Below are 13,384 nucleotides of genomic sequence, written 5' to 3'. Positions count from 1 at the left end.
CCTCCCAAAATCACTCTTGTTGCAAACTCAAACGTGTTTCGCTGGGATTTTCTGTCTAACTCGTTTTCAGTTTGGATTAGGCCGTACCAAAGCAGTTAGTGTTCTCAAAGGGCCAGTTGTTCCAGTAAGTATTGATAGAACCCATTAATAAACTTAAAATATTAGTAAATAGCTGCTGCGTTCAATAAGTACGTCTTAATGGGGCAGTGTTATGTGCTTTCCAGGCACATAGTGCCATTTTATAGCACAATCAATAACTGTGACATTCAGTTGCTATAAAAATCCTGCATATATTAAATATGACTCAAAAGAAATTTGACTTTGTAATTTAACGCCTCTGTCACTTTAAGAAGCTCCTTTTCTTTCTCAGCAGGTATGCGGTTCCACCAGGTGTTTGCTAATTGCTGCTGGCTAGTCTGAAGGAGCTGAGTGGGGGGAAACTGTAGCTCAGAGGAGGAGCTTTGTCTCGGCGCTCAGTTGAATCAAGTGTTTTTCAGGGCTGAACGGTTTCCATGGGAGATTAAAGGATTTTTCAAACACTCATGAAACAATCAAAGCAACAATCCAGGTGTGTTTTTGACTGAGGAATAACATTATAATGAGACACAAAGTTCAAAAAAGCCGATTTCACATAATACTGCTCCTTCAAAATGAAATAATATTGAACATCTTTGACACTGATGTAATTTGGCAGTATACAGATTAAAAACTGCTTTGACTCAATTGATACAACAGCATTTAAGCACACAAAAGGTTCTTTCTATGTGGGCCTCCGGACTCTAGGTGGCCACCTAAAAAGCACTGGTGGGCCAGATTTGGCCCCCGGGCCTTTAGTTTGACAACATGTGTTCTAAACCGACACAAAGTTGTACAAAAATGCAACAACTAAGATACATAATTTGGATTTGACATGACAAAAGAGGCCCTGATCAAAGCATATTTAAAGTCCCAGTCAAAGTTCAGACCTCAATCCAGGCCAGTCTGTCAGAAAACTTCAAAAAGCCAATCTGAGCAAGAGGTTTTTCACCGAGAATGAACAGCAGATCCAGCCTTGAATAACTTGGAAGGAACAACAGAGAATCCAGCAAGGATTTACCAAACAATGTTCAAAACAGATTGATAAAAGCAGAGAAAGCAAATATACCTTAATAGGAAGTGAGATTAAAAAATAAAGGAGATTCTGACCTGCGACGACAGAACGAAGCTTTTCAGTTAAATGAGTTGGTTTATGGAAATAATAAGACAATCTAACCCTTGTTCTCCATTTAAAGGAAATGTGAAAATGATTATGATGACACGATTATGGCATTGAAGAATCTGATACTTGGTTGTGTATCTGAAATATTTCTAATGTTCTTCTGAGTTGAACAGCTAATATTCTCTCTGTATGGATAAAGATATTCTAAGATGCTTCTTTCTGCTCCGTTTCATAAATGATTTCTTTGGCTGTTACATGAGCTACTCATATTTATTGAGTGAATGAAGTAAAAAAAAAAAAAGAAAAATGAATGACCAGAACCTCAAGTGCTTCAGCACCAGGGAGGAGTGGAAACGGGCCGGGCTTGAAATGAACAGAGGAAATGACGGATGTGACGGATGATTGACGGAGAGCAATTATAACAACACAAGCCGACACGGGATAATAACCTAATAAACATAAAATGAATAAAAGTACAACTGAAAATAAATAAATGGAAGTAAATTAAAAGAACAAACAACAACAACACAAGAGCGAGAACACGAAACTCAAGACAACACGGTACGTTACATTTCGAGGACAAAATCATGTTTCTCTTTCAGATTCAACCACAATCACAACAAACATTTTCCATAATTATAGATTTAATTAGAAAAAAAAAACACAAAACACAAGGCCGCAAACATATCTGTAACATTTATTAAAGCTAGGGGGACTTTTTCTAATTAGTACATACCACGCTGCCATATTGATATTCCGTCCTGCAGCTCGGCTGTCAGATGTCAGCAGTCCTAATTACGCCTTTAATTTCCAACGCCTGGGAACGCAGCCGCCATGTTGACTTTAGATGCGATCGCTTCCCGTCGGAGCGCGGCTGTGTTTTTTGCACGGCGGTGACAACAGTGCTGGTCCGACAGAGTTAAGGCAAGCGAAGCACCAGAAACAGCTTCAGGCTGCTGTTGTAGTTGTTTCTGTATACTGTACACATGCTTTTACTTTTTTTTTTTTTATGGAGGAAATTCTTGGTCTCAAAGCTGCACCTAATATTATGGATTTATGGGCTGAGAGAAAGTTAGACTGCTCCAAAACAAAACAGACACAGTCACAGGAGATGTTTTGCTGGCTTTCTACTTGTCTTTGTATCGAAGACGTAAAGGTAAATCTCACGAAGATTATTTAGTACAAAGGGAAAGAGCTTGTTCTCGTGCAGTACTTTTATTTTCTGATTCAAGCCATTAGTTCTGCAGCTATTTTTACACCTTTTGTAAAAACCAGTACTTCAGCTTTGCTTTTATTCTGCAACCATTGTCCCAGGCGAAGCGCTTCCTGCAGCTTTCTCTTTTTCTGCTTTTGTTTGGACGAGCCAATGAGCGCTGTACTTCTAAATGTCAAACTGTGTTTTTATTTGCTGTGGCGACACGCGAGAGTATTCACATCCTTCAGCGTTTTGTGGCGCTACGTCCGCAAACTTCCATGTACCTCATTAGGATTTTATGTGATAGACCAAAACAGTCTGGTGGGTAGCCATATGTTCAGATTTTTTTTATTGTTTTTGTTGTAAAATTGTTTTTGCTCCTCATTATTCAACAGTTTGTGGAACAAACGTCTGGAGTCATTCTGCGTCTGACTCCAACAGCTTTGCAGACACAGTGACTTTTTCTCCATCTCTTTTCTACCGATTCGATGGCGGACGTCAACCAGTCTTCAAGTTTTGCCACAGATTCTCAGATCACCGCCTGGAGGTTGACTCAGACATCTTAGCACACCAATATGCTCTCGGTTGAAGTCTGGGGTTGTTGTTGGTAAACTCAGTTCGATTTGGGACCAAAATCTGGTTGTAGCATAACAAAATGTGGAAATAAAGTTAATATGACCTCAATGTTTCAAGGCGCTGTCCTTGGTTTTCCATCAGATCTTTTGCAATGCCCTGCTGGTTTGTGTTTCAACCTTCAGGACTCAATATGTTTTCACTTAGCTTCACTAGACGCCCCACAAAGGTCCAAAACACTAAGCAAACTGCTGTGCCGATACGTCCTGTACGTCTGATGCAGCAGGCTGATATCCTGATACTTGCACTCTGATTGCATCATTCCCCTCCTTCTCCCCTGACCCCTCTAATCTCTCATTTGTAATGTTGCAATAACAAATTTGATGTCACTTTCATTCTTAAGGCACCAGAACAGGAAGTGGATCAGAACATTTCCTTTCCTAAATCATGCAACTCAGCAGGACCGTTCATCATTATCACATTTCATATGCCGATATAAAATGATTTATTGTGGTTTCTGTCAAGTGACAGATCACAACAATTCAGGAAAGGAAACAGAGTAGAAAGTGCTAAATCAATGATTGGTGCAACACAGTTTCAGTAAAACAAGATATGTTTAAAAAAATGGGGAAATGCTGCATTTTAGGCTTCACTGAGTAGAATTAACACTTTGACAAAGACTTTAAGGTTCATCTTTGACTAGTGAAATAGGAAATGGTAAATAAAGAGTGAAAAGTCTACATAATGATGTTAAAGTGCCAGGATTCGGTGATATCAATATATGTAGCATCCATCCAACTGAAAAAAAAAAAGCAAAACTGTCAGACTGGAAAATTTAAAAGGGCAGTAACTGGATCACATTACCCATTTTAACGAAGGGTGTTTTCACACCCGACAGTCCGGTGGACTTTTGTTCGATTTGGGACCAAAATTGCAACATTAGTCACATTTCCAGCTGCTGTGGTTCTCTTTCACACTGCACTGTGTCAAACGAACCAAACCCTCTGAAAAACCTGTTCCTCCCCTCACCTGGAGGGGCACTGCACCAAGAACAACTGAAGGAAACTACACCAAAACCTCTGAAAAAGACATGAGCCCAACTTCCTTCTTTGCAAAATGTAAACAAAAACGCAGTAGATTGTAGCACTAGCATCTAGTCCGATGCTTGCAGGACTAGAGAGTTTGTTTTGGTTGTATTTACCCAGAATGCCCTCTGCTTTAATCTGCTTTGTACATTAGGAGCGGTCTCTGGTTCGGGTGGCTTCCATACATGTATTCAAACCGTGCCAGAGTTCAGTTCAACCCAAACCAAGACCTGGGTTTGAAAGGACAGAGTTAAATGTTTTTGGGTATCATCAGAGTTTGGTTGAGCATTCACACATCCCCAAACAAATCAGACTTTCTTGGCAAACGAACTAGAGTTAAACTAAAACGGACTAACCAGGGCTGGTGTGAATGGATCCTAAGACTTAACTGAACGCCCTCAGTTTTCTTTAGCAGGAGTCTATTGGCAGGCCGCATCTTGACTTAGCTGCACATTGTACTCCAGTTCAACTTGGGAGAACATCTTTTGTCCACAGATCAACCCAATGAGCGTCTGAATTTGATTTAGCTATAGAGCGTTGTGTCCTAACTAAAGTCCTAGCTGAAGCTTTTATTGTCATGTTAAGATGTTGTTCTTACGTGAATTTTGACATTTGCTCGGACATACTGCGACGCTGCAAAATAAAACACAAGGTTTAGCGTCCAACTAGTTAGAATTCACCAGTCTGCCTTCTGGCCAGGTAGACCCCGTCGTCGGCCGATCCGACACCCACACACTTAGATACGGGGAGGTTAGCGACAGAAACAAACACGCTGAAGAGCTGGAGACCAGCTTAACTTCTGAAATGTAACCGAGAGAGGTTACAAAGGAGTCTCCTTCATCCTTGTACTCGCAACATCATTTTTCCTGCTGCCTCGTTTCCTCTCGACCGGGTTGGCACACACAGACCAGTGATGTGAGGATATGACCCTGAGCTGTCATTGTTTTCCTCCAAACTCCTTCCCTCTCCCTCCTTGCTCGTCCTGAGGGATGTGGGGCAGCATACAACAGGTTTTTTTTTTTTTTAAATTTAACCATAAGTGCAGGTACTGCGTCTTCAGTTTTTGTTTTTTTCTGAAAAGCCAGCAGAAAGTGTTTGGGATAACTCACCTGAAATGTCATAACAGACTGTCCATCACTGAGTTTTCAAAGTGACAGGGGAGCCATTAGCCCGGCTCAGAGTGTGTGTAATGGGATGAAAATGGTTGGGCTTGTGATGTTTTGAGTGCGTCTTCTATCATCTTTGCACTTGAAAGATGTATGAGAACTTCTTCATAGAGAGACCTTATGATTTAGGAGCACAACACAACATGTTTTTTTTTTTTTTGTTTTTTTTTTTTTTTGCAATATTCGGTGTGCGGATCTGAATTCATCCGGTGGTCTGCTGCATAGGGACACACACACTCACACTCACCTTCCCCCACCCATAGCTCACCCTCTGCAAAACCTGCCATTCCCAGGTCCATGATGTAATGCTAGCACACACACCCCCATCCTCTCCCTCCATCTCTCACACACTCCTCTCCTCTCCTTCCTCCCCCTTCTTTCGATTGGTTGCTTTCGTCTGCATCTGCTGGATCAGCTCTGACTCCTTTGCACGCGCACGAACACGCACACACACACACACACACACACACGCACACACACACATTTACACATACACTAGCAAACGGGGGATTCCTCCGCCACTGCAGCCTCTGCTCAAGTCTCCACCTGGCTCTCGCAGAAGAAAAAGAAGAAAAAAAATCCCACACGGTGAGTGCATCCTTCCTCCCTTTCAGATAAGCTGGTGATTGTGGCTCTCAGTAAAAGACAGAAAGAAAAAGAAAAACGATGAGAAGATGCTGATTTTTCGCCGCGGCTGCTGCAGCCGGGGAGTTACGAAGTGGCGTGAGGTGGAGGGAGGTTGGTGGGGGCGGGGGGGGGGAGCCGATCAGTTACTACAGATACCGGTCATCTGGGCGCTCTGTGCCGTGGCAATGCGTTGCTCGGGGTTGCACGGCTTCGCGGATGTATCCGAGCAGAAAAGGAACGCCGGGGTGCACGTGCGTGAGGTGAGAAACTGCTTTTCACGTTCCGGCTGAAATGGGAAGCTGCCGTGTCCTCCAGGGTGTTGAGCGAGGTGTCAGTCACCTTCCTGTAGAGGCAAGGAGGAAAGGAAAAGAGCTGCGGCGGCGTTAAGTTGCGTGCTGCAGTGTGTTTTTTGGACCGGCTCGGATAAATTCCTGTCAGTCCCGTTATGTCGCCTGAAGAAACAGGGTGTGTACATGTGGTGTGAACCGGTGACATTTGCTCTCTCGCGCGGTTCTCTCTCTCTCTCTCTCTCTCTCTCTCTCTCTCTCTCTTTTTTTTTTTTCTTATTATGTGCGCTCCGCTCCTTTACTGTGGGACTCGGTGACACTGAGCATAATAGGAAAAGTAATTCTATTATCGCCTCGGCTTTTCACTGCTGAATGACACATTAATGATAATGGAAGTGGGCGAAAGGAAATCACTGGTCCATTTCTCTCTCTCTTTCTACCTCTCTCTGCTCATTCTGACCAATTTGAAACATTTGTGCGATGAAATGTTAATATTTTAAAACGGCGGCTCTGCGCTGCTTCACTTGCTCCCTTAATGATTTCATTGTAATGCGTTTCCATTTTCTTCGATGCACCGAGTTAGATTAAAAAAACAACATCTACTTAGAAGTGCTTTGCAAGATTATTTATCCCTTAAAGCTGATTGCATGGATTCATGTTACAAACGCAAACTTGTTTTCATACTTCTTTTTTTTTTACTATTTAAAGTTTGAAAAGTGTGACTTGAATTTGCTCTCAGTTCTTCTGAACTGGGACAGACTTTAAAAAGGGCTTTCAGGGACATTCAGCTCAGGGCTTCAAGTGCTTGGGGGATATTTTTTTATGCTATTTTATTTACAGTTGCAAACTCATAGAAAATTCACAGACCCATATCTAGAAAGGTATTTTAATATAGTTGGGTTATATCAAGTCGTTAAATCAATAGATTTTGAAGATTATGAGCGGTCCAATGTTTACTCTAACAGTTCATTCATTTGTGCCAACCGAAGTGTTTGTCTACCTAACAATGTTCTGTAGTTCTCTGCAGCCACGGATTCACGTCTAGAGACTAAACTTGCTGATTACTTCGTTTGCAAAATAATCAGATTTGACGGAGAGCTTCTGTGAAACAGCAACGTAAAAAAAAAATCCCATGAAATTCACATTTGCGAACGTGGCTCCCATTTCTCACACATTACCAGGTATTTTGTTCATGTCTTCCATTTTCCATCCAACGTGTGATTACATGTGCAGACATGTGGAGGTATATGCGACGCACATGTTTTTCCTTTGCTTTTTTTTTTTTTTTCCTACCAATAAACGTTTCAAATCCACGTGCAATCACACGGTTTTCACATGTGAAATTTGTGGGATTTGTTTTGCAAGTGTAAGTCTCGACCCGGCTTCTCAATTGCTTGATTCTGGATTTTGATCGGACTGTTATAACACATGAATACGCTTTGATCCAAGCCCGGCTGGTCCTGGTTTCGGATGTGTCCATCACGCCTCGTTCGAAGCTCTGTCGGGTGTCGAGCAGCGGGAAAACACACAAAAACATCCAGGACAGGGATCGCCGAGGACCAGGGTTGACTTCCTGTCTTCACGTCTACATCGTAGATCGTCCTGTTGGAACGAACGCTTTGCGCGGCCTTGAAACAAAACGGTGTTTCCTTCAGGATTGTGCTGTGTTTAGGTCACTGCACTTGCCTTTAAATCTATCCCCGCAGCACAATATGAAGTGGAAACATCATTTCACCTCACGTTATTCAGAGGGATCACAGTTCAGGTCCTGAATATGAATGCACACCACACGTTCTAAGTGTGCAATTGCTGAAACAACAAATAAATAAAGGCGTGAACGGCAGCAGTGCGAATTCACGAGACGCCACCGACTCATTGGCTGCAGGCAGCACAAAAGCAAACACGTCTCCATCGTCTGCGTGCCATTCCTTTCATTACTCAATAAACCAATCAGCTCTGCTTTGCCTTTCAACAAACGCGTTATTTATTGGGACAGCTGTTATGACCGTCCGACCCCCTCCTGCCCCGCTCCTCTTCATTAGAGGTCTCCAGACTCAGCAGGCCTGATTTGGAAAAGGGCCCTCATGAAACTGAGAGCAAATGTGTGTGTTGATTTTTTTATTTGTTTATTTTTTCCAAGTCAATGATTAGCACACGAAAAGTCTCTTCCTGGAGGCTGTTTAACTCTGACATGGACTCTGTAGGGGTAAGTGGAGAGTAATTATGATTGTGACCTCAACAAAAAAAAAAGCTAATAAAGCAACAGGCAGTGAGGAAAAGGAGCTGCATCTTCAGCTCCAGTTGGCTGTTTGGGCTGTATTTGGGCGTTTAGTGGGTTAGCGAGGGGATCGTACTAAGATAGTTTATTGATTTCTTGCTGTTTCAACCTCATTACATCTGACAACAGACAGCAGTGTCACGTTTCTGCCCCATAAACCTTTAAAAGTGACTCCAGAATCTCGTATTAAACTCATTTTCTGTTGGTTTACTTGTTTTTACATAAAATCTGAGTCTCATATCTGCAGGGCTGCGTTCGGTACCCATTTTTTGGTAAATGAAATGGCTGGGTCTGCCCTGAAGTGATGTGAGAGCCATGTTTTTTTTGGGGTTTTGTTTTTTTAAATGAACGTGAACAGACTCGCTGCGAAGTCTCGACAGATTTACAAGTGGAAAAGACAGATTATATTTCAAATCAGGACCCATCAGCGTGTTCCTTCCAGTCTGTGCGGACTCTTCTTCCATATCAGCTGTTTATTTCTCCTCATTTTATCTAAAGATTTAATCGCTTCCTTCCACCTGACCTCGGCTTTGACCCTCACCAGAACGTCTCCAAGACAGAAAACGTGCAGAGATTGCAAGGCCTCTGCGTTTGTGTGGCACTTCCATTCCCAAGTGGCGTTCTATAAAAAGTCCTTTTTCTCTGATGCTGTTCTCGCAAATCTCATTAATCTTTGTTTTCATAAACTGCTGTCAAAAGAAGAACAAAAATCTCGAGGATTCAAGTGCTCTGGGTTCGTTTATTTATTTTTTTATTACATCACATTCAACTTTGGATGAGCTGATCGCAGATTTTGTGAAGCCGATACCTATTTTACCCAATTTCAGTTTCTGTTTTGGGACCATAAATTGCAAAACAACCTTTAATAAACTATTTTAATGGGGGACAATTAGAGCAATTTTATAACATAAGCATGAAAATATATCACCTTAAGTTGTTATAAAAATCAAATATAACTTAAAAGAAATTTTACTTCCTAATTTAACACCTTGAAATTGGGCCGCTGTCCCTTTAAAAATGGCTGCTCTTTCTGAAACTCCGCCTTCAGGACGTCATCACAACATGGCTCCTCTGTTTCCCCTTTAACAATGTTTTTACCAGCGTTTCACTGAGAGGTGGCTCCTATAATGAGCTCATCAGATGCTACACTTCCACCAGGTGTTTGCTAATTTCTGCTGGCTAGTCTGAAGGAGCTGAGTGGGGGAGATGTGGTGGAGTGCTGCTCTGTGAGGCGGAAGCTTGGAAACGGCAGCTCATAGGAGGAGCTGCGTCTTGAAGGCGGAGCTACGTCCACTCAGGTGTTTTGTATAGCTGAAAGGTTGCCATGGAGATTACAGGATTTCTCAAACATGCATGACAGAATCAAAGCAGCACTCCAGGTGTGTTTTGATGAGGGAATAACATTAAAACATCATGTAAAACTTTAAAAAGTAGATTTTTTTTCATAATACTCTCAAAATCTGCACAAAGTTTCATAGACATTTATTAATAAAAGAATGTAAATATGCTCAAATCCAGATTATGACAAGCAGGCTTTTTTTGTAGAGTTAAAAACAACTAAACCCAACTAGAGCACCTATAAAAAAGTCAGATTATAGCTCACCAGCTGTCTTTTTGTTTCTTTAGCCCAGCTGAAAATGTTTAGTGCACCATGTCAGCATCATGTCTGTACAAACAAAAGCTGTGTCCGAGAGAAAAAAGCTCTGAATCGCTATTTATACGTCATATTGTTGAATCATTTATTCATTTATTGTAACTGTATGTGAGCTTCAGGAATCCATTCTCTGACGGCACATTAATAACTCTGTGTTTTGGGAGCAGAGGCAGGGATCTGAATGCATGGAAGAGGCGAGGAACTAAGAATAACCGCCATTCTGCTTCTGATCCACAAACTGACCTTCAAGTGGAACCCAACAGGCTCTGATTTTCAGGACCGGTGCAAAGAACTGCAACAGCTTTGCAAGAAATTCAATGGCAAGGATGCATTCATAGAATGCATTCAATCTGATGCACTCTTTCTTTTGATGCTCTGCAGTGCTCAATATGGGGATTAACTGAGTTTATTTGCACTGTAAAGGGCTAAATTCATTATTTCCTCCTCGCCGCCTGAGGCGTTTCCTCAACGCTCTCCTCCCCCTCCTCCTGCTCTGCAGCTGTGTAGGACCTTCACCTATGCCCTCCTGCTGGGTAGCCCACAGCCTCCCATCTTCAAAAAAAAAAAAAGAAGTACGCGGGCGAACATCGGCTGTGCAGACACACTGACGAACGTCTTCATTTGAGCGGCGCGGGCCATCAGACGTCACCGCCAAACTCAGGGGGGGGAAACGTAACCAAATTTAGCTGCATGAATCTCATAACCGCTCGCAGAGTTCACATCATCGCCACATCTCAGCCCTTCCCCCAGAGCAGAGTGTCTTTCACTCATTAGGGGAGACGGAGAGGTGTGCAGAAGTCCGTCCTGCTGCATGTCAGAGCGTCTCCTCGTGCTCGTTTTACTGATTACCGACCTCAGGAGGAGAAGCTGGATAATCTACAGACACCTGCTTGTTTTTTGTTTTCTGATTCTTATCTTCCCCACATTGTTGCTGGGTGGTTTTTATTTTAAGACTGACGCAATTAATCGGATTGATCGTGACAAATCGATTGTTGAAATAATAGTCAACTAATTCAGCAATAAATTGATCGCTGACTCAAGTAGACAGAATCAAAAAAAAAAAGCAATTAGCTGAAACAAACCAACATCGTCAGAGCAGCAGTTAAGCCAAAACTGTACAGACACACACACACACACGCACACACACACACACACACACGCACACCTTCACCTGCTCTGTTATGCTGTGTTATTGCATTTTAGGTAATAAGTTGTTTATTTTCTTATTAAGAAATGGAATTTAATTAATTGTATGTTGGCATATTTTAATGGGTTTCTAACGTTAAAAAAGCCAATTTTTTCCCCAATCCGATTAATCGATTAATTGTTAGAATAATTGATTCCTCAGATAATCGCGAGTTTTTCTTTCAGTTTTGGACCTTTCCTACAAGCTAAAAGAACAAACAGTTGGTTCTATCATCAAATCTAACCCCCTGTGCTGCCACACCAGTAAAACGAGGACGCTTTATTTGCTCTGAAGTCTTCCACTGAGACCGCTTTCTGTGTGAAGTAGTGGGGATGATTAGTTACAGGAACCAAGGACCTTGAAGAAAAACACTCCGGGATAGTGTAACATAAAAGTTAGCGCCAATTAGACTGGATGACACGATTTGCATCCGTTTTTTTAAATTGTCTTTCATGTCGCTGTAAAGACAGGCCGTCCTCTGACTTGTGTGCGTGTGCGTGTGTGTGTGTGGCAGAGGAAGAAAGGTAGCCACGACGAGGCAGCAGGGAGGGATGGGAGAGCAAAATAAAAACAGGGGAAGCCACTTCTCGTGTCTTTGATATGGACATGAGCTGCCATCTGCCGCAGCTGAGTGATTTTTACTGTCTCTGTGAGCAGCAGGCTGTGCTAGCTTGTACCAACAACCTAACAGGCACTGGCTGTTACACAGTGTTAGATCATTTAACTGAGAGAGAGAGAGAGAGAGAGAGAGAGAGAGAGAGAAAGAGAGAAAGAAAAGAAAAGAGAGAAGGAAAGTAAGTAAGAAAGAGACTCACGTTTAGCGGGATAACAGAGGATCTGGAGCCTGTAATTTCAGCCTACTCAAGGTGTTTCTATAGTCTGGATTTGTGTTGCACTTGGGGAAAATAGGAGTTAATTTGATTCATATTTTATATGCCCCCCCCCACACCCCCACAGAGTATTTCTTTGACAGAGATACACCTAAACAACGCCTAAATGCTCCTTGGTCATTACCATAAAATGTACACTATAGCAAGTAATCCATACATTTCATGAAATCTAAGTGAACTGGTCTGCAAATTAAGTTCCTGGTAAATAAAGGGAACAGAACAGGAAATTCAGTTTGTGTCTCTTCTGACCACATGAAGAGATTGTTGAGCAAAAAGCCAAGAAACTATCTGAACTTTACCATTTCTGCTGCAATGTGAAAATCAGCTTCAGTTGGTTTTTATATTAAATAAAGGCCTAAAAAGGAGGCGTTCACGTGATCTAAGAGCTGATTTCTCTGCTTTGCAAACAAATAATGCACTTTACAGCAATGGCGTCTCAGTGTGCTAACTAGACAAGACTCCACTACTGACGAACAAGCATGTTAGCATGTTGGATTTTCTTTAATGTTTAGTGCAATGTTTTTTTTGGGTTTTTTTTTACAAGCCCAGGCTCATTGTGCCACAAGCTCGCTAAGTGTGCAGGTTGGGATGTAATGATTTGGGCTGTCTTATCAGATGTTGTACTGGTAGACTTCATACCAGTACCATAGGAAGGAAGAAATGTACTGGGATTATTCTTGGTAAGAATTTGAAGATGAAACGTGTGGATTTCCAAACAAGACAGTAGTTCCTAACACACTGGCAAGAAAAATCTTAATTGGTTTGAGAGAAAGAATGTAAAGCTGCTTGAAAGGCCCAGTCAATCACGTCACCTATAGAGCTGAAAATCTATTGAAATACTCAAAGATCAGAATCCGTAGAAAGGATCCCCTGAACAATCGCAGAAGAACGGGTCACATTCTGAAAACAGCGTGTGAAAATAACTGTGGCCAACATGGCAGCGTAAAAGGACCCTTGTTTTTGTTCAGGATCACCGGTGGTCTCCAGCTACATGTCAGCTACAGAGCTGGCTAGCTGGATGAAACGCTATGAGGCAGCTACAGTACCTTCTGTGGTGGCCAAAGTTGGATTTTTAGGTTTCAAAACAACTTTCTTTGTTTCGTTATGTTTTTTTGTTGGGCGACTAAATCCTCTCCACACAACAGATTTCCAAATCTGCTGTTTGTCTGGTACTTAACCTCAACAAAAGCTCCGCAGGGAGCCTTGACCCGGATATGCATGGGCATTGGATGGCGTCTTAGTTAA

At 42.1% G+C, this 13,384-nt stretch overlaps 1 protein-coding gene across 4 annotated transcripts in view; it reads left to right on the top strand.

The window, feature by feature from the left end:
• LOC122823100 (semaphorin-4B-like) overlaps positions 1 to 13,384 on the top strand; it is a 73,975-nt gene that overhangs the window by 2,772 nt on the left and 57,819 nt on the right. The window contains exon 1 of one of the 4 annotated variants that reach the window (XM_044102382.1): positions 5,651 to 5,805. The exons of 2 other annotated variants lie outside the window; for them this stretch is intronic. The gene's annotated coding sequence lies outside the window, so the exon portion shown is untranslated. Of the gene's footprint in view, positions 1 to 5,650; positions 5,806 to 6,080; positions 6,105 to 13,384 lie in introns of those variants that run through there. One more of the 4 variants, XM_044102412.1, reaches the window with a different exon arrangement.

The sequence above is a fragment of the Gambusia affinis genome, linkage group LG02 (genome assembly GCF_019740435.1).
Source record: "Gambusia affinis linkage group LG02, SWU_Gaff_1.0, whole genome shotgun sequence".
NCBI lineage: Eukaryota > Metazoa > Chordata > Actinopteri > Cyprinodontiformes > Poeciliidae > Gambusia > Gambusia affinis.
This window is presented reverse-complemented; position numbering and strand designations above follow the sequence as displayed.